General features: G+C 53.2%; 1 protein-coding gene across 3 annotated transcripts in view; it reads left to right on the top strand.

Moving 5' to 3' along the window:
• Positions 1-20760, top strand: part of LOC146813789 (cap-specific mRNA (nucleoside-2'-O-)-methyltransferase 1-like) — a 944292-nt gene that overhangs the window by 231335 nt on the left and 692197 nt on the right. The window lies entirely within an intron of this gene.

The following is a 20760-nucleotide window of genomic DNA, read 5'->3' as shown; positions in this document are numbered from 1 at the left end:
TGTGTCTCATTTCCTGTCCACACTACTACTCTGCATTTCTAACCGTCATACAAAATCGCCAACGCTGTATGCGAGCACATTCAGTTGCAACCCATCCGTTAGTACCTAGCGTGCATGGCATTAGCGTACGTAGAAAATATTAATGCACGGTTGTTGCAATATTTCAATAAGGGGATTGCGCAAAAAAAAAAAGAGATGAGGATAAAGAATAAAATGCACCAATAAGACATACATTATCTAATCCACAACATCTAACAACATAATTAAGAAGCTGCCATCGGAAAATAAAAAGAAAAACAAATAAATGAAACATTGCATGACTTAGTATGGAGCTGTGCATCCTGTACATTACAATATGATGGCGCTAGGGCCGTGACTACTTCCTGCCAGTAAAATTGGAGGGAGGTGCAAGACCATAGCATGTGGAGTAGGTCCGCGTCGAGCTGCCGACAGCGTGGGCATTCAGAGATGGCAATGTTGAAATATCTGTTTATTTTGTCGGGTGAAAGGTACGCTCTCTGTATGATGTACGTTTGTATTAGCTTGAATTTAGAACTTCTCGGTACATTTGTAGAGCCGGCCAGGATGACGTCCCATTCCTTGTCAGTCCAGGGTCAGCCTCTGTCCGCTTCCCAGCGTGTGCGGCGATTTAGCATTGGTTTCAGCGTGTGTGTAAGTAAAGCCGCCACCAACCAGTGTACTATATGTAATCCTGCCCCCATTACGTGTAAGTACTGTATTAGCAGATGTGTCAGTGGCTCAGCCGTTAGATCTCCTCAGAAGGCTGAAATGGCTCTTGTGAGGGAGGTATGCAAGAGGATTTGCCCTGTAGGCAAATCAGTGTCCTTCGCCAATTCCTCAAAAGTTAATAGTGTGCCATCCCTGTAGAGGTCGCCCAGGGTGTCTATACCTGCGGTGTGCCAATGTGTGAAAGCCACCTCAGAGGTGCCCGTCTTCCCACTAGGTATCCCTAAGAGTGGCAATATCTGGGCATACGGGATTGTCGCGCGGGTAAGATGTAAGCTCCTCCTGTAGCATCTATACGCCAATTCTAGATGTTATTGGGATGGCCGTGGGGCTAGGCAGCTGGATGGAATAAATGATAGATTTGGGAGTGAGTCCATGGCTGTTGCAAGGTCGCCGTGTATTCCAGACTTTTGCAACTTAGCCACTTTGTCACCCATTGTAGCTGGGCCGCTGCATAGTACAGTTCCATATTGGGGACAGTCCTCTCAGCCTTCTTACCTGACGATCTTTCCGGACACTGTAGTACTCAGGACTAGGGCATCCCTTCTGCCTAATGTGGTAACACCCTTCCATCTAGGACAGACGGTTATCCTTCCCACCTTCTATGCACCCCCGCATCCTTCCAAGGAAGAGGAACGTCTCCATCGTCTGGACCCAAAAAGAGCATTATCGTCCTACCTTGATCGAACCAAAGATTTCCGGGTGGCTGACCAACTCTTTATTGGATACGTGGGTGCAAAGAAAGATCGTGCTGTCCAGAAGAGGACTATATCCTGATGGGTCATCCTCTATATTCAAAATTGTTACACCTTAGCGAAGAAGGATCCCATTGATGGGCTATTGGCCCATTCCACCAGGGCAAAGATGATCACCACAGCTCTCCAGCATGGTGTTCCCGTCTCTGACATATGCACACATTTGCCAGACACTACTGCCTGGATTCCCAGGTGCGCAGAGAAGGTCTGTTTGGTCGCTGTGTGTTACAGGATTTTCTGGTCTAAGCCATTCTGCAGTCCCTTCTCCGGGGATGATACGACGAACACGCTGCCGCCTACGTGACGCGGAGTCGACCGACACCATCTGCCAGAGCGCAGGGGTACTGCTGAGAAAAATCTTCTGGATCCAGCATGACGGCTCAAAGGTAAGGAATCTGCGGCATTACCGAAGGTAAGTAACTTGTCCTTTTGGGCCAGGAAACAATGGAACTCTCTTCCAGCGCATGTTTCATTACATCCCAAGTCTCTTGCGTTCCTCTCATTGATGCAGGCTCCTCTCTCCACTATCCAGTCGCATTGAGTCACCTTGTGTCTTGCATTGCAGCTTCCAGTTCCGCAAGCCCTGTATTTTGCTGATTTGGTGAGTTGATAGCTAGCATTCAAGCGTCCTAGCATGTGGGGCTTCCCCAGAGCAGTTTCCACTTGTGGGTCGCAAGCCCATTTTTGGTGGTTCCCAAAAGTCCAAGCAATAAATAAAGAAGATTTTAAATTCTATATTTATCTGCTGATAAATTGCTACTTATTTTTCTAACATGGGTATTGGTGTTTACCAACTTTTCTCACTTTCCAGTCCGTGAAAGAAAAGTGAAGTGAATTTGGTGACAATCTTGCTGTGGTACAGAGAGAGTGAAAGGAAAGGATGTCATTTTTTCCTGTAACATACACCAAAATGTAGATGCCTGTAAAATGTGAACTGCGCACATTCAGCAGTTAGGGAAATAAAAATGAAGCACATTTTTTGCACTTCTGCAGTGTGATGAAAACAAAGATTTTAATAGGAATGAAAACAAATCAAGATGCAAAAATGATAAAAATGTTCACTGAAACCAGATTTCTATGCATTATCATTTGTGTGCGATATAGTTCAGTCAGGGAATTTAGCGGATATTTGAATGGAAAATGTGCTGTCTATAAATGATAGTGCGCTACTACATAGTGGTTTAGTTACATTAAAAAAACTGTGCACCTCATGTCAATTAAAGATAGGTGGGATGGAAAAGTTTGTCAATCTAAAAATTGGGTTGGGGTTATAAAAAGTTTGGTTAGCACTGTCCTAGAGGATTAATTCCTGCTCCTTAAAGTTATGTGCCTGATGATCTCCAGTAGTTTGTTTGCCTTTGCAGGATGTAATCCAATATATAGAACTAGGGTAAGTACTTTGTGTCATAAAGGCCTTCTGCAACATCTGCAGCACAGCAGACTCGGTGACCTGGTCAAAAACAGGCTTATCATTTGGGGGGGGGGGGGGGGGGGTAGGACCTCAGACTATCTTCTTCTCAGGAATAAGTTGGATGTAAGTTTACTCGCTTATGAAGTCTCAGATTGAATGAACACAAATGTCAACCTTTTCTTGAATATTCTGACTTTTTAAAGCAACATTGAACTGCTGATTGACAGTTACAACTGGAGGAGACTAGCTTTAATACAGAAGGTAAGGCACCATGCATTGAGGCCGGAGCCTACCATATCCGTATCCCATGCCTATTCAATATCTACAGACTGGGTGACTAATCGATGAAATAAAGCAGCATTGTGTAGATGAACAGAAAACATAGCAGTCTTTGATCCAGCTGCCAGGCCTGAAAGAGCACAGTCCTGAATATGCTAAAGAGAAGGTGGTTAGATGGCTGTATTTTGGTTGCTTCTGGATCCTGGTTGATCAGAAAAACAAAATGTAGAGGGGAGAAAACTAACAGGGGAGGCAAGCTCAGGCAAACAGAAGCATGTGCACACCCTGTTTGTACCTTTTTATCATTATGGTCAGGGCCACCATATAAATATGAAGGAAGAGGTGTAGTATGAGCACAAGACTTGATATACCTTTTCCTTTTTTACAGCATTATTTTCATGGGGGAGGTTAGAGTCAAAGTATAAACACATTTCAAAGTAAATTTAATTTGAAACATTGTTTGAAACTTTAGTTGGAATGCAACTATTGGTGTCTTTGTACACATTCACGAAACACTGCTGCCTTCATGGTTCTAGGTTTGACACACTGTAACCTGCAGTTTGTTTGGAGTACTCCACAACTTAAGGGTGCAAAAGGAGAAAGATTAAGAAATTTATGTCAGTGGGCAGGGATGTGATGCGGCTTCACTCTGTCACTTTGGGATGGTGTTAAGTCACTGCGGAACCAAACAGCAGCACCTATCAAAGAACATTGCTGAAAGAATCTCCAGATCAGTCCGACATGTGGGTATATTCTAAGGGTGAGAAATGAGTCCGATAGGGTGTTCACCAGAATGACTGTTAGTAAGTAACATGTATTCCTATTCAAGCAGCATTGTTGAAGACAATAGTTAAAAAAACAAAGGTAGTGTAATGTACATTTAGTTCAAATAATTTATTTCCAATGTCAATTTATCCATGACACGCTCTAAATTATTTGATCATTTATTTCCAAATTTTGAACATATAGTCCATTGTGTTTTTAACATGTTAGATATCTTTGTTTTTTTTTTTTTTTTTTTTAAAAACCTTTATTCGGATATTTCAGATACACAGCTATTCAGCCGACAACCCGGAGGTTCGGCAGCTCGTCAGTCAACATGTGCAGTCTGCTATAGCTTTCAATCAGGAGAGGAAAGAAGGTTTCAGTTTTTTGAAATAAAACATAACAAGCAAGGCAATATGCATCATGCGTTCGCGTCAGGTCCCACCGGTGAAGCGGCCCCATATCCAACATCAGAGCAACCCTCAAGTGCGGAGGGGAGGGAGAGGCAGAGGCACTAACTTTCTATCGGATATCACCAGCAAATCTCAAGTCGGAAGTGGGGCTAGGGGGAAAAGTGCTCTTCTGGTGGGTCAGTGGCAGGAGGCAGGCAGATGTACCCCCTATACTGGTTCCAACCCCCCCACACCTTATGCCATTTCTTGGGCCTCCCCCGTGCACAATACACAATTTTCTCCCGAAACATGCACCAGTCCATGTTATCCTTCCATGCATCCAGGGTGGGCGGGCTAGGGGATCCCCACAATCGTGCAATATCCCGCTTAGCCACCATATTACCCAGGGTCACCCATTGAGTCTGCGCAGCATCGTAGTCAGCAGGGCCCCACACGTTCAATAGACAGCGCCGCGCCTCTGAGTGCAACACAATACCCGTGACCTCCTGCATCACAACGTGAATCTGCTTCCACAATTCCACAATCACACCACACTCCCATATAATGTGCAGAAAGGTGCCCACCATCCCGCAGCCCCTCTTACACAGCCCATCCTCGGAGAAACCCATGTGGACCAACCGGGGGCCAGTGACATAGACTCTGTGAAGTATCTTAAGCTGGACCAGCCGCAACCTGGCGGGGATGGCAACCTCTTTCGGGGAGGAGACAGCGTACTGCCAGTCCTCATCGTCCAGCTCAAGACCGTCTCTAGTCCACTGGTCCCGCACCCCCAGGAGGAGATCGGTACGGACGTTCACCAGCTTTTTGTATATGAGGGAGATTGTGCTCTCCGGCACATGGCCGTCCAAGATCCGGTCCTCCAACGGAGAGGATTCGGGCACCTTCTCCCCCTCAACGAGGACCGACCGCAGAGCATGGCGTACCTGCGCGTACCGGAAGTATTCCGTGCCCTCTAGCGCATATTCCGTCTGCAGTTCTGTAAATGACTTAATCCGCCCCTTGGCCAGCATGTCCCCCACCCTGGAGATACCAATCAGGTCCCATTTGTCGAAACCCTTAGAATGCCAGAGTTTCCCCAGCATGTCCGAGTCAAACAACGGAGTGGCCAGTGTGAGTCTATCCTTCCACCCCAGGGAGTTCGTGACTGCCTTCCACATGTGCACCGCCACCCCGGTCGGCCCCGTGAGGGACCCAGCCGGGGCCCTTGAATAAAGTGCTCTATGGTAGCCACCACCCCGCAGCAGCCACCGGTCCATAGCAAAGCCGGGGCTAAGCGCAGGACCATAGACTCCGTGATTGATCGCGCTCAGTTGGGAGGCCCAATAGTATCTCCGGATGTCGGGGAGCGCGATACCCCCGTCGTACCAAGGGAGAGTTAATTTTGCTATCGCTATACGCGGGCGGCCGTCCCACAGCAGCGAACGCTGTAGACTCTCGACCTCCCGAAAGTAACTGGCCGGAACCAGCTCCTGGGTGTTCTGCAGGGCATAGAGGAAACGGGGAAGCGACATCATTTTAAATAGCGCCGCACGACCGAGGAGGGAGAGCGGCAGCCGCCTCCAGCCTGCCACATCCCGCCGCAGGCGCGCCAGCGGAGGGAGCAGGTTTCGCTCATATCGTACCGTGGGGTCGGCCGAAAAATAGATCCCAAGATACAGAAACCCCCCCCGGGCGATCTGGATCGGGCAATTCCGCGGGGGAATCGGAGCGTCTCCACACAGGGCATACAGATATGACTTGCCCCAGTTGATGGTGAGCCCCGAGTTCCTCCCGAAGGAAGTCAAGATGTCGCAGACAACTATAAGGGACTTCCGGGGTGAGGTAAGATAGAGCAGAATGTCGTCGGCATAGAGGGAAATGCGGTCCTCGTGGTCGGGGGACCAGCGAATCCCCCTCACGTCTGGGTGCCACCGTATCCATGCCGCTAGCGGCTCAAGGGCGAGAGCGAACAACAGCGGCGAGAGGGGACAACCCTGCCTGGTACCTCTTCCCAAGTCGAAGGGGCTGGAGGCCCTCCCGTTAACCGCAACTTTGGCGAGAGGTCCTTCGTATAAGAGCCTCACCCAGCCCACAAATCCGGGCCCAAAGCCGAACTTCGGGAGCGCGGCCCACAAATAAGCCCACTCAACCGTGTCGAATGCCATCGTTGCGTCGAGCGCAGCCACCACGGCCGGTTCCCGCATCGTCTCGACCCGTGCGATCACCCCATGAATGCGCCTGAGATTCAACGCAGTATTACGATGTGGGATGAATCCAGATTGGTCGGGGTGGATCAGGTCACCGACCACCCTGACTAGCCGGTTTGCGAGGATTTTAGCAAGGATCTTCGGCTCAGCATTAAGGAGCGAGATCGGCCTGTATGAACTGCACCTGTTTCTAGGCTTGCCATCTTTATGGATGGCCACGATCGTTGCCAGACGCTGGTCGAGCGGGAGACAACCCGTCGCCCGCGCCTCCACAAACATGGCTCGTAAGTGCGGAGCGATCTTGTCCGGCTGGAGTTTATAGAGCTCAATGGGCAGACCATTCGGACCCGAGGCCTTGCCCGGACGCAAAGAACGGATCGCCCCCGCAATCTCATCGACCGTGATGTCTCCATCAAGATCGTCCCTGTCCACGTCGGAGAGACAGGGCAGGGCGAGATCGCGCAGGAGTGCACATGAATCCTCCACTGGCCTGTCCGACACGGATGTATAGACAGTGTGGAAGTAGTCCGCAAAGCACTGAACTATGCCATCCGGCTCCGTGATCGTGACGCCATCCTCCGTCACTAGGTCCGGGACCACTCGATTGACCCTCTCCTTCTTATCTAGCCACGCGATCAATTTCCCGGCCTTGTCCCCTACGTCGTACAGACGGCCCCGCTGTTCCCTACTCTGAGCCTTGGCTGCGTCAGTCACGAGGGCCCTGTACTCCGATTGCTTAAGGCTCAATTTGTGCAGCGCCTCCTCCGTGACCTCCCCTTCCAGGGCCAGCTCTAGATCTGCGATCTCCGCCTCAAGCTGGGCGACCTCCGCGTCTCTCCGACGCTTGGCCGCTGTAATCAAGGAGAGGGCCTCACCCCTAATCACGGTTTTGAATGCTTCCCACAAGGACACCGGCGACGTGACCGACCCGAGGTTTTCCTGAAAATAACGGTCGATCGCCTTAAGTAGCTCCCTACGAGTCACAGGGTCTCTAAGATGCCACGGGTTAATTGGGGCCACCCTACCACCCACACCTCTGGCAACATCCATACAGATCCACACCGGAGAATGGTCAGAAATACCTCGTGCCATATGCCTGGCCTCAGAGACAAGGGAAGCGTGTGCAGCCAGAGTGAGGACATAATCAATTCTGGAGAGACTGCCATGCGCACCTGAGTGGAAAGTGTACTGCCGCTGTGTGGGATGCAACATTCTCCAGCAATCAACCAACCCTAGGGTATCTATGAAATCAGAAAGCCACTTCTGAGCCCCCCCCGAAATCCTCTGCGGGTGCCTGTCGAGCAGGCCTGAGCCGACCGCGTTAAAGTCCCCACCCACCACCAACACTCCCTCTGGGAGATCCAGTAATGTCCTCTCTAAGTCCGCTAGGGTAGAGGGCTGCAATGCCGGGGGGACATAAACCGACACCAGGACCAGCGTCCTGCCCTCCCACCGTCCCGCCACTGCCGCGAAGCGCCCCCTATCGTCTACAGTAGTGGAGTCAACCTCGAATGGCAGAGAGGACCTGACCAGTATTCCCGCCCCCCTGGAGCCCGAGGTGAACCCAGAATGCGCAACAAATTTATAACCTTTACGATTGAGTGCGTGGCACGTGTTACCAATCAAGTGCGTCTCTTGCAAGAGGACAATATCAGGGGCACATCTCTTCAGAAATTGCAGGACAATCCCACGTTTTATACGATCCCCCAGTCCATTCACATTCCAACTGAGTATTTTAAGGCCCCTACCCCCCATCCCAGCATGTAAGGAGACCACCACCACCCGCGCGGAACCCGACCCGAGTCACAGGAGCTTGCATCCCAACGCCTTGCAAAACGAAAAACAACAACAACCCCAACAACAAACCCCAGCCACCCCCCACCCTGCACCCCTGCGTAAGCTCTAAAGTGCCCCCCAACTTGCAGTGTGCCTGTCGCCCCTTATAAACTAGTCTACGGAAAGAACCCCAGAGGAGGAAAAAGCTCCCCTACTGCCCCCGCCACCCCCCGGTCCATCAACCTCCCGGAGGAACCGGAGTCACGGTATTTAAGTCCAGGTTCAATGTTCGTCACCAGCACCATCTGCGCCACCCGAGCGTTCCACGCCAGGCCGCCCTTGGGGCAGAGTGTCCAGCCAGTCTCCGACCATGTCGGGAGCCTCAAAAAAGAAAGTTCGCTCTTCGAACACCACCCGCAGCCTCGCCGGAAAAAGCATGGCGTATTTTAGTCCCATCTCACGCAGCCTTCTCTTGACCGCCATGAAGCCTTGCCGCTGTTTTTGCACCATCTGGGTGAAGTCCGGATAGAAGCTAACAGTAGTGTTCTGGAATGGCAGCGGGCCAGCCATCCGCGACGCTTGTAGTATGGCATCTCGATCCCTGAAATTAAAGATCCGGGCGACAATCGGCCTTGGTGGAGCCCCCACCTTGGGCCTCCCGCCCGGAACTCTATGGGCCCGTTCGACGGTAAAGAACTTGCTAAGGCCTTTGGGTGCCAGATGGTTCGCCACCAGGTCCTCCACGAACAGGTCCACCGACTGCTCCTCCGAATTTTCCGGGACCCCAATGATGCGCACGTTGTTGCGCCTTGCACGGCCTTCGAAGTCTTCCAGCCGGCGGGCAAAGTGGTCATTTGCTGTCCGGAGGGTACGGACTTCCTGCTGGAGGCCGGAGACATCGCCCAGGAGGCCGGCAGTCTTGAGGTCCAAAGACTGAACCCGCTCATTAGTTTTGCCGAGGTCAGCCCGAACCAGATTGACATCAATCGATATGGCATCTACTTTTTGTGCCAGGGTCTCGAATTGCTGCCCAATCGAGGACTTCATCCCTTCGATGGCCCCCATGATGTCCTGTAAAGTTAATTCTGTGGAGGGGGATGCCGCATCCTTCGAGGCTTCCGACGTCGGGCCTGATCCGCCCGGGGACCCCCTCTGATGGGCATAGCGGTCCATGTTATTAGTCTGGGTGTAGGTGCCCCGCCTGGTGTTCTTGGGCTTCTGTTTGTCGGCGTCCGATCTGGTCGACATCGCAGTCTGCCGTAGTGACAATCTCCTGGCCCGTACTGGGTAGATGGGCATGCAACCAGTGGCTGGTGCCGCGCCCGCCCCGTCCCGGGCGCCCTGGAGACTGGAAGGCGAAAGTGAAAGTGAAATCACCTCCCCTCCGCCGCCTCTTCCCCAACCAGGCCGCTGTTGTTCAATTAGGGCACGGGCACTGTGCCAACGCGAGTCCCGGGCACCGTACGGGGAGTAGGCCCCAAACTTCCAGGCGGTAGAACTTCGGTCTCCGGTGGGCGATTTTGACCCGGACAGCAGCTCCCGACTCAGCAGCAGCTCCCCTCCAATAGTCCGGGCATCAAGTACAGGATAATAGACAGGATAGATGCCGGAGGGAGCGAGGGTCTCGGGAGCTCTAGGCTCACGCGGCCATCTTGATCACGCGCTAAGCTCCTCAACACCTAGATATCTTTGTTAAATGCTTTTCAATCCTTCAGTTTAGAATTGTTTATCTGAAAGAAACACGTTAGTTAGATTCCTTACCTTAGAATATCCCCAGGCGTCAGGCTGGATCCGCAAAGATTTTTCGTCTGCAATACCCTTGGGCGTCGCTAGGCGTCGTCTGCGGCTCCGCGTCCGTCGCCGGCGTCGTGATCGTCAGGATGATGTCGTCGGAGTATTTAGACGCCGCCCTCGAGCGCTGACGTCAGTTCTTCTTTTTTCCGCGCCAGTAAGCGCATATCCGGGATGAGCATACCCTTTAGACACTTTTTGACTAAACTTTTTGAACTTTTTTGGTTCCTCTTTCGAGTTGACCTCGACTCCTGGTGGCGGTAGGGATGCCCGGTTTCAAGCCGTGCAAAGCCTGTCACCGACTGATGTCGGTTACAGATCACCACCGTCGGTGCCTCTACTGCCTTGGGGCCCACCATGATGCCGAGTCGTGCCCCGACTGCCGGGCCTTGACCTCGAAGGCGGGAGCGGTCCCGCAAGCTCCTCGAGATCCGGCAGTCGGCTCCACGCCGATCAAGGTCCCGGTTGAGGAGGAGGTCGAGGGACCGGTCGCGGAGCCACAGCCATCACCACTCATCGGGTTCGAAGTTCTCGCATTCAGGTAAGTTGAGGCACAGTAAGAAGTCGTCGAAGAAGCGACATCGCTCTTCTGACTCCCCTCGCCAGTCGCGCGACTCGGCTGAGGGTTCGGGTGGCACCACTGGCGCGGCTCCGTTGGAGCCGCAGGAGTCGCATCCGGCCCCATACCCTCCGGTCCCTGGGCCTAATGCGACTCTGGGCGAGATCCGGGAATTCCTCGTGGCCATGAGGAGTCTCGCTCCGCCGTTGAGGCCTGCTGGCGCGCCTTCGGGCCCCGCAGGTCCGACTGGGAGGCCTTGCGAGCCGGCGGCTCCGGCACGGCGCCGTCGTCGACTTCGGTCCCGACGCCGCAGGCCCCCGTGGGATCCAGGCCTGGATCCCGGTCGAAGCCGGTTGACCTTACGACCCCTCCGCCGGCGCCGACCCCTATGGTGCCGAACACCTGCGCCGTCTTCGGACGACGTGGTCCCCAGGTTCAGTCCGGGTCCGGCGTCAGAGAGGCGCCGCCTGGCACCGTCTCCGGCACCGATGGATGAGCAATTCATCTACCGCCTGGCTCCGCCCGGTCTGAGGACCCTCTGGCACAGCAGTGCCAGTTTGATCAGGACTGGGCAGAAGAGCTGGGGTATGCCAGTGGTCTCGACACCTCCCCTGACACTGGCTTCATCTCTCCTCCCTCCGTGGCTACAGAGGAGGGTGCTACCTATTCTGTGGTGCTGCGCAGGGCTGCCGAAGCCCTTCATCTGGAGCTCCCTGCAGTGGCCGTGAGGACTAACCTCCTCACTGAAGTGTTTCAACCGCCAGTAAGCTCTTCGGAGCCTCTACTGCAGTTCAGTGAAGCACTGACTGACGTTCTGATGGGCACCTGGTCCAAGCCCTCCAAAGTCAGTCCTGTGGACCGGAACGTGGCCCGGCGCCACCGCCCTGCACCGGGTGACCCCAGCTTTCTGTCGGTGCACCCCACCCCTGAGAGCTTGGTTATCCAGGCCTGTACGTCCCAGACCGCTCCTCCGGATCGGGTATCCAAAAGGTTGGAACAGTTTGGGAAGAAGCTGTTTTCCTCCCTTAGTTTGGGGTTGCGGTCTATCAACACCGCGTGCCTTTTGGACCGTTACACCCACTCCTTGTGGGATACGGTGGCGGACGTGCTGCCCCAGTGTCCGGAGGAGGCCGGGACACGGCTCGCCCAGGCTCTCGCTGAGGGGCGGGATGCAGCACGGTACTCGATTCGATGTGGGCTTGACACCACGGACTCGCTGGGTAGGGCGATTGCGACGACGGTGGCGATTCGTCGCCACGCCTGGCTTAGATCCACGAATTTCTCCGGGGATGTCCAGAGCACCCTCATGGACATGCCCTTCGATGGCCGTCGCCTTTTTGGCGACAAAGCGGATAGTGCGCTGGAGCGCTTTAAGGACTCCAGGGCTACGGCCAAGTCCTTGGGCCTCTCGGCCCGAGCCCGCAAACTTCCGCTTTTCGCCCCTTTCGTGGCCAAGGAAGGGGCGCCCCCACACGTCCATCTAGCCACAGGCTGCAGAACCAGCCTCAACGCGGTCGCGGACGTGGATTCCACCGAGGCGGAGCAGGGGGACAGAGCCGGTCAGCCCACATCTGCCACAGCAGCATCTGCCTCAAAGCCTTCCTAGTCCGACCTTTCAGGCCCATTCCACGCCAGTGTGAGGCAGGGTTCACCATCACCTGCTCCACTGGCATACCATCACGTCGGACAGATGGGTGCTGTAAATCGTCCGAAGGGGCTACTCTCTCCCCTTCGAGGTGACCCCTCCAGCCATGTCACCGCAGTACCACCGCATGTCGGGGGATCGCTTGCAACTTCTGCAGGAGGAAGTTACGGCCCTCTTGGCCAAGGGGGCCATCGAGCGCGTTCCTGGCCCAGAAGTAGGTTGGGGTTGTTATTCCCACTACTTTCTGGTTCCCAAGAAAGGCAAAGGGGGCCTACGCCCTATCTTGGACTTCAGGAGCGTCAACACCTTCCTCCGGAAGGAGAAGTTCAAGATGCTCACCTTAGCTCAGGTTCTGGCTGCCCTAGACCCCGGAGACTGGATGGTAGCGTTGGACTTGCAGGACGCATATTTCCACATCCCCGTCCTGCCGGCCCACCGGCGTTACCTGCGGTTCACAGTAGACCACGAGCACTTTCAGTTTACCGTGCTCCCCTTCGGCCTCACCAGTGCCCCTCGGGTGTTCACGAAAGTGATGGCGGTGGTCGCAGCTCATCTGCGCAGATTAGGAGTACCAGTCTTCCCCTATCTCGACGACTGGTTGTTGAAGGTGGGCTCGCCCCAGGCAGTCGTCTCCCACCTCCAGACTACGGCCGACCTCCTGCATTTGCTGGGGTTCTCCATCAACGTGCCGAAGTCGCATCTGAGTCCCTCCCAGAAGCGGTTCTGGACTCTGTGCAGTTTCGGGTCTATCCTCCGGAACAGCAGATTCGGGATATTCAGGCTCTGATTCCGATCTTTCAGCCGTTATCCAGAGTTTCGGTCAGGTTGGTCCTGCGGCTGCTGGGTCTGATGGCCTCCAGCATCCTGCTGGTACATTACGCCAGGTGACGGATGCGGGCTCTGCAGTGGGACCTGAAGTTCCAGTGGGCTCAACATCGGGGCAACCTGTCCGACCACGTCCTGATCTCGGAGGGCCCTGCAAGGCAGTTGCAGTGGTGGCTCACGGACTGCGATTGGTTCAGTGACAGATCCCTCTCCCTACCCCAACCGGAGCACGTAGTGGTGACGGATGTGTCCCTCCTCGGATGGGGGGGCCACATGGGAGAGGCGGAGATCAGAGGCCTCTTGTCTCCGGCGGAGTCCCGGCTCCATATCAACCTATTGGAGCTGCGGGCGATCCGGCTTGCACTGAAGGCATTCCTTCCCTCTGTTCGGGGAAGTGCAGTGCAGGTGTTCACGGACAACACCACCGCCATGTGGTATTGCAACAAACAGGGTGGGGTGGGGTCGTGGACCCTTTGTCAGGAGGCTCTGCGCCTCTGGATATGGCTGAAACATCAGGGCATCACCCAGGGCGGACGAACTCAGCCGCCGGTGCATGATGGATCACGAATGGCGTCTGAACTCGGACGTGGCGCAAGGCCTCTTTCGATAGTGGGGAGAGCCTTGGTTAGATCTATTCGCCACCGAAGAGAACGCGCAATGTCATCAGTTCTGCGCAATGGAATTTCCAAGGCGGCACTCGCTCGGAGACGCTTTTCGTCGCGAGTGGAGTTGCGGTCTGTTGTACGCCTTTCCGCCTATACCACTTCTGCCCAGAGTGCTGAAGAAGATCAGGCGCGACCGGGCCCAAGTCATCCTTGTGGCTCCGGATTGGGCACGAAGATACTGGTATCCCGAGCTACTCAGTCTATCCATCAATCCCCCGATTCGACTGCCTCTTCAGGAGGACCTTCTGTCGCAGCAGCAGGGGACTGTCCTCCACCTGAACCTGTCCAGCCTCCACCTACATGCGTGGAGATTGAGCGGCGACAGTTGATGCCATTTGACTTGCCTCCTGAAGTCTGTGATGTCATTCTGGCAGCCAGGTGTCCCTCCACTAAAACGGTATACGCCTGCAAGTGGAATAAATTTGTGGCATGGTGCACAGCAAGGCTGGGGATCCCCTTTCCGCCCCTCTTTCAGAAGTTCTCCTCCCTCTTCTTTCCCTGGCCCAGCAGGGCTCTGCTTTGGGCACCCTCAAGGGATATCTTTCAGCTGTTTCTGCTTTCTTACGGCTTCCTGATTAGCCTTCTCTTTTCAAGACCCCTGTTGTTGGTCGATTCTTTAAAGGCATTACTCATATGTTTCCTCCTGTCCCTTTCGGAATGCCTCAGTGGGACTTGAACCTGGTGTTAACCTATCTGATGTGCGCTCCTTTTAAGCCACTGCATAATTGTCCTCTTCGTCTTCTGACTCTTAAGACTGCCTTCCTGGTTGCCATCACCTCTGCCCGACGGGTGAGTGAACTCCAGGCTCTTTCTTCTAAGCCTACTTTCCTCTCTGTCCATCCAGACAAGGTTGTTCTCAGGACTCGTCCTTCCTTTCTCCCTAAGATGGTAACTGCCTTTCACATCGGCCAGTCTGTTACATTGCCCACCTTCTTTCCGCATCACTCGAAAGAGAGGCTCCACCGTCTGGACCCAAAACGAGCGCTGTCCTTCTATCTGGACTGCACAAAACAGTTCCGGGTGGACGACCAACTCTTTGTTGGCTACGTGGGCGCTAAGAAGGGACGGGCAGTGCACAAGCGAACCATCTCTCGGTGGGTTGTTTTGTGCATTAAGGCCTGTTATTCCTTGGCTAAGAAGGAACCTCCTCTGGGGCTGAGGACCCATTCCACTCGGGCCACAGCGGCTACTACTGCCCTGGGACGGGGAGTGCCTCTGCAGGACATTTGTCAGGCGGCGACGTGGGCCTCGCTGCACATGTTTGCTAAGCATTACTGCCTGGACAGCCAAGTCCAGAGAATCGGCTTCTTTGGCCGTTCCATTCTCCAGGACCTCCTGGTGTGATCTTGGTTCGCAGACCCATCACCGGGGTTGGTATTGCTGGGGTAAGGAATCTAACTAACGTGTTTCTTTCAGATGAACAAGTTACTTACCTTCGGTAACGATATGTTCGAGGCATGTGGGCTGCTGAATTCATATCTGTGCATAGATCGCCGCCTAGTGTTGGGTCCGGATGTTTGCACGTTGTTGTCCTGGAAGAGTCTTCGAAGTATCCTGGGATAGGTGACTCCTCCCCTGGACTACAGTGCGCATGGGCATCCTCTCCATCCTCAGATTGTTTTTTTCCGCCATTGGGTTCGGATGTGCTTATCTTGACTCAAGTTAGGAAAAAGTTTTTCCAGGCCAAAAGGCCTTTAGTTCGCGTCGGTACAGTTCACGATCGGTATCGATAGTATCTTTGTTCGATGGTGCTCCAGGTGCGGCCAGTTGCTGCGCAATGCGTCAAACACAAAGCAGTCCTCCAGGACACGTCAGGCTCCGAGCCAATAAAAGCTCCAACAGCCTCTTCGGCACCAGCCAACATCACTTTTGGCCTGCCGCCATCCACGGCCCCGAAACTGTTCCAAATCAGAACACGGGTCACCCACACCACGATCACGCCTGCCGAACGCTCTCCTGCAGAGACGTCACCATCACACATCATCGACGCCGACACCGGCAGGATGATGCTCCACAAGAGGAGAATAACTTCCGAGCCAGCTTTGGACTCCTACCGGATCCCGCTAAAGAAAAAGCTGCCAGTGGCTTCGGAACCAGTTCTTTACGAACCTCTCCATTCCTCTTACCAAGATCCACAGTCCTTCTCACACACACACTCCGAAACAGACGTTTTGGAGGACTACATAGGTGACCACGTCCCCTACCCCGGAGAGGTGGACCCTGAAGGCCAACAGGACCCTGACCAAGCTTGAGATGACCCTGTAGACTCGGGTGCACCTATGGATACACAGGACCCGCAACTCTATGGAGCAAAAACGTCTCCCACAGAGGACACTGCCGCATTCAACGCCCTCATTGAACGTGCTGCGGCCAATCATGGTGTGCAACTCCACTTTGACACCGTTGAGGACGACTTTCTCATGGATACTTTCGCATCCTCAGAAAGGAATATAAAAACTCTACCCATGTTGAAGGGTGTCCTCAAATCAGCAAAGGACATCTTCAAGGAACCCACCAGGGCAAGAGTAATAAACCCCAGGATCGACAAAAAATACAGGTCGGCGCCTGGGGACCCTACCTACATTAGAGGCCAGTTACCTCTGGATTCCATAGTAGTTGCGAATGCTCGCAAACGGGCACACTCGCAAACAACAGGTGATGCTCCTCCCCCGGACAAAGAGTCCAAGGTGCTAGAGACCTCCGGCAAACGGGTTGCGGCCCAGGCAGCTAACATATGGCGCATTGCCAATACTCAGGCGCTCCTCACTCGCTACGATCGAGCACACTACGACACATTAGAACAATTACTCCAACATCTCCCTGACCAATTCAAAGAGGGTGCAGAGATCCTCATCAGGGAGGGACAACTCCTCACAAACGCATCCATTAAGTGTGCACTGGATGCCGCGGATACAGCTGCCAGAGCCATAAACACTAGCGTCATGTTGCCACGACACGCCTGGTTACGAATCTCCGGATTCAAACCTGAGGTACAAAATAACATCCTCAACCAGCCTGTCAACCCCGACTACTTATTCGGGCCAGAGGTTGACACCACCCTAGAGAAAATAAAAAAGGACACAGACACTGCAAAGTCCATGGGGGCTCTCCAAACGCAGTCCTTTCGGAGCGGCTCCTTTCATCGCCCCGGAAATAGAGGAGCAGGTAGAGGACAGGGGTCACAGCAAACCTACAACAAGGGAAACACACAAAGTTCCTACGATAAAAACACCCGGGGTGGTTATCGTGGCTCAAGCACAAAGGGCAGAGGACGCGGATACGGCAACACCAGGTCCTCCCCCAAGAACAAACAGTGACGCCCTCTCCCTTCCTCCCGACCACATAACACCTGTCGGGGGAAGGCTACAAAGGTTCCTGTCCACGTGGAACTCCATCACCACGGACAGGTGGGTCAAAGATATTGTCAAACACGGTTACTGCCTAGAATTAACCTCCACTCCACCCACAATACCTCCAAAACACCGTCCTATGTCCTCAGAGCACTTAACGCTCTTACAGCAGGAAGTGCTAAGTATGCTACTAAAAGGCGCAATAGAGGTCGTACCCATCCACGAGCAAGGTACGGGGGTGTACTCCCTGTACTTTTTAATACCGAAAAAGGACGGGTCACTCAGACCTATACTAGACCTGAGACCCCTGAACCGCTACAATCTCTCCGAGCATTTTCACATGCTCACTTTACAGCAAGTCCTCCCGCTGCTCAAGCAGGGAGACTTCCTGGCCACACTGGACCTCAAAGATGCGTATTTCCACATACCCATTCACCCCTCACACAAAAAATACCTCAGGTTCACTGTTCAGGGGCAGCACTACCAATTCAAAGTCCTCCCCATCGGCGTGACAACAGCACCCAGAGTTTTCACAAAGTGCCTAGCTACTGTGGCTGCCCATCTACGGAGACAGCACATACACGTCTACCCTTACCTGGACGACTGGCTTGTTCAAGCAAGGTCAGCCCAGCAATGTGCCAGCCACATGTCCCGCACCATTCACCTCCTTCACAGTCTGGGGTTCTCACTAAATTACCCAAAATCCCATCTCCAACCCGCACACGTACAACAGTACCTAGGTGCGACTATAGACACTCTGGCGGCCACAGCTCAGCCAAATTTAGTGAGAATCAACAGCATGCAAATGCTGATTTCCAAGTTTAAACCACGACACTCCCTTCCCGCGCGAGTGTTCATGCAGTTGATAGGCATGATGGCCTCCTGCATTTTCATAGTCCCACACGCGAGACTACATATGCGCCCGCTTCAGGAGTGCTTAGCACGTCAGTGGAATCAGGCTCAAGGACAGTTGAAAGACCTAGTGTTGGTGAGCGGTCGGGCATACAACTCTCTGCATTGGTGGAATCCACAAAACCTTTGCAAGGGCCGACCGTTCCAAGAGCCTGTTCCACAAATAATACTGACAGCGGACGCGTCTCTCCAGGGATGGGGAGCTCATGTACTCAACTACACAGTGCAGGGACTATGGACAACACAACAAAAGAAGATGCACATCAACCTTCTGGAACTGATGGCAATCTTCCTGGCTATGAAAGCATTCACAGTACACTTGTGCAACAAAGTCGTGTTGATCCGGACGGACAACATGACCGCCATGTACTACATACAGAAGCAGGGAGGAACACACTCTCCACAGTTGTCTCATCTGGCTCAGAGCATGTGGAAGTGGGCCATTCAAAGGAACATGTTCCTCATGGCGGAACACCTCCCCGGCAAGGACAACCAGATGGCGGATCTGCTCAGCAGACACAGCCACCAGATGCACGAGTGGGAGTTACACCCATCAGTACTCCAACCGTACTTCCAGCAATGGGGTCATCCAGAGATAGACCTATTCGCCACAAGCGAAAACGCAAAATGCCAAAGCTTTGCCGCCACGTTCCCACATCCACAATCGCAGGGCAATGCGATATGGATGAACTTGTCCGGCAGATTTGCGTACGCTTTTCCCCCAGCGCCGTTGATACCGCTGGTGGCTCGCAAACTCAGACAACACTCCCTGACACTCATCCTGGTTGCTCCAACGTGGGCACGCCAGCCATGGTACACCACTTTTCTCGAACTTTCCGTGGTGCCGCATCAAAGGCTGCAGATCAAACCCGCGCATTTGACGCAGAACCATGGAGAGATTCAGCACCCAGATCCGCAACAGCTGAACCTGGCGATCTGGCTCCTGAAGTCCTAGAGTTTGGCTACCTAAACCTGCCACCTGACTGTATGGACATCATTAAGGAAGCTAGAAGACCCACTACCAGAGCTTGCTATGCAGCCAAATGGAAAAGGTTCGTCATTTATTGCAATAATAATCACATTAACCCGCTAGACGCATCCATCCAAAACATAATTTGTTACCTCTTACACCTATACCGATGCAATCTGGCGTACACCTCTATACGTTTCCATTTGACCGCAATATCAGCCTATCTCCAGAACAGGCAGCACCTCTCTTTATTCAAAGTGCCTGCCATCAAAGCATTCTTGGAAGGACTCAAACGAGTAATTCCTCCAAGCCACCCACCGGCTCCAATGTGGAACCTCAACTTGGTCCTCACACGCCTGATGGGTCCACCCTTTGAACCTCTACACTCATGCGAGATTCAATTCCTTACCTGGAAAGTAGCTTTCCTAGTAGCGATCACTTCTTTACGAAGAGTTATTGATCTCCAGGCACTAACCGTTCGAGAGCCGTTTATACAGGTTCACGCCAACAGGGTCGTACTACGTACCAACCCCAAATTCATGCCCAAGGTGATATCGCAGTTCCACATGAATCAAACTATTGAACTGCCTGTTTTCTTTCAAAACACACAAACTGTCGCAGAAAGAGCACTCCATACACTAGATGTGAAGAGAGCCCTCATGTACTATATCGACAGGACTAAGATCTTTAGGAAGACAAAACAACTTTTCGTTGCCTTTGCCCCACACCACAAAGGTAACGCTATCTCCAAAGCGGGTGTAGCCAGATGGATCGTTAAATGTATTCAAATTTGCTATCAAAAGGCTAAACGCACATTAACGAATCCCCCACGAGCCCACTCAACACGTAAGTTAGGGGCCTCCATGGCTTTCCTAGGAAATATCCCTTTGCATGATATATGTAGAGCAGCCACCTGGTCCACTACACACACATTTACCAAACACTATTGTGTAGATGTGCAATCAAAACAGCAGGCAGCTGTAGGACAGGCTGTTCTCAAAACTCTTTTTCAGACCGCTGCAGCTGGCACTGGTAGCCGCCGCTAATAGGAGGTACTGCTATGTATTCTATGCACAGATATGAATTCAGCAGCCCACATGCCTCGAACTGAATATGCTACTTACCAGTATGCATCTGTTCTTGGCATGTAGGGCTGCTGACATTCATATCGCCCTCCCTCCTCCCCGGCGCCTGTAACAGCTGCAGCTCTCAGAATTACTGTAAGCATGGTCATCACTTTCTGTATCTACTCCATCACTGCCACAATGGCGAAAAACAATCTGAGGATGGAGAGGATGCCCATGCGCACTGTAGTCCAGGGGAGGAGTCACCTATCCCAGGATACTTCGAAGACTCTTCCAGGACAACAACGTGCAAACATCCGGACCCAACACTAGGCGGCGATCTATGCACAGATATTAATGTCAGCAGCCCTACATGCCAAGAACAGATGCATACTGGTAAGTAGCATATTCAATCTGTAAGAAACATTAGTTAGTTAGATTCCTTACCGCCCCACCCATCCTCCCCGCTCTACGAACTGACATCTAGGGTTATGGTCATCCCTTTCAGGGACCTAGATTCTTGGCACCAGAGTCGGTTCCTTGCATGGCTCTGCGTTCCTGGCGCGGAAAGCTGTGTACAAGAACTGACGTCAGCGTGCGAGGGCGGCGTCTTAGTACTCCGACGACGTCATCCTGGCGATCACGCC

This window comes from Triturus cristatus, chromosome 6, assembly GCF_964204655.1.
Source record: "Triturus cristatus chromosome 6, aTriCri1.1, whole genome shotgun sequence".
Classification (NCBI taxonomy): domain Eukaryota; kingdom Metazoa; phylum Chordata; class Amphibia; order Caudata; family Salamandridae; genus Triturus; species Triturus cristatus.
This window is presented reverse-complemented; position numbering and strand designations above follow the sequence as displayed.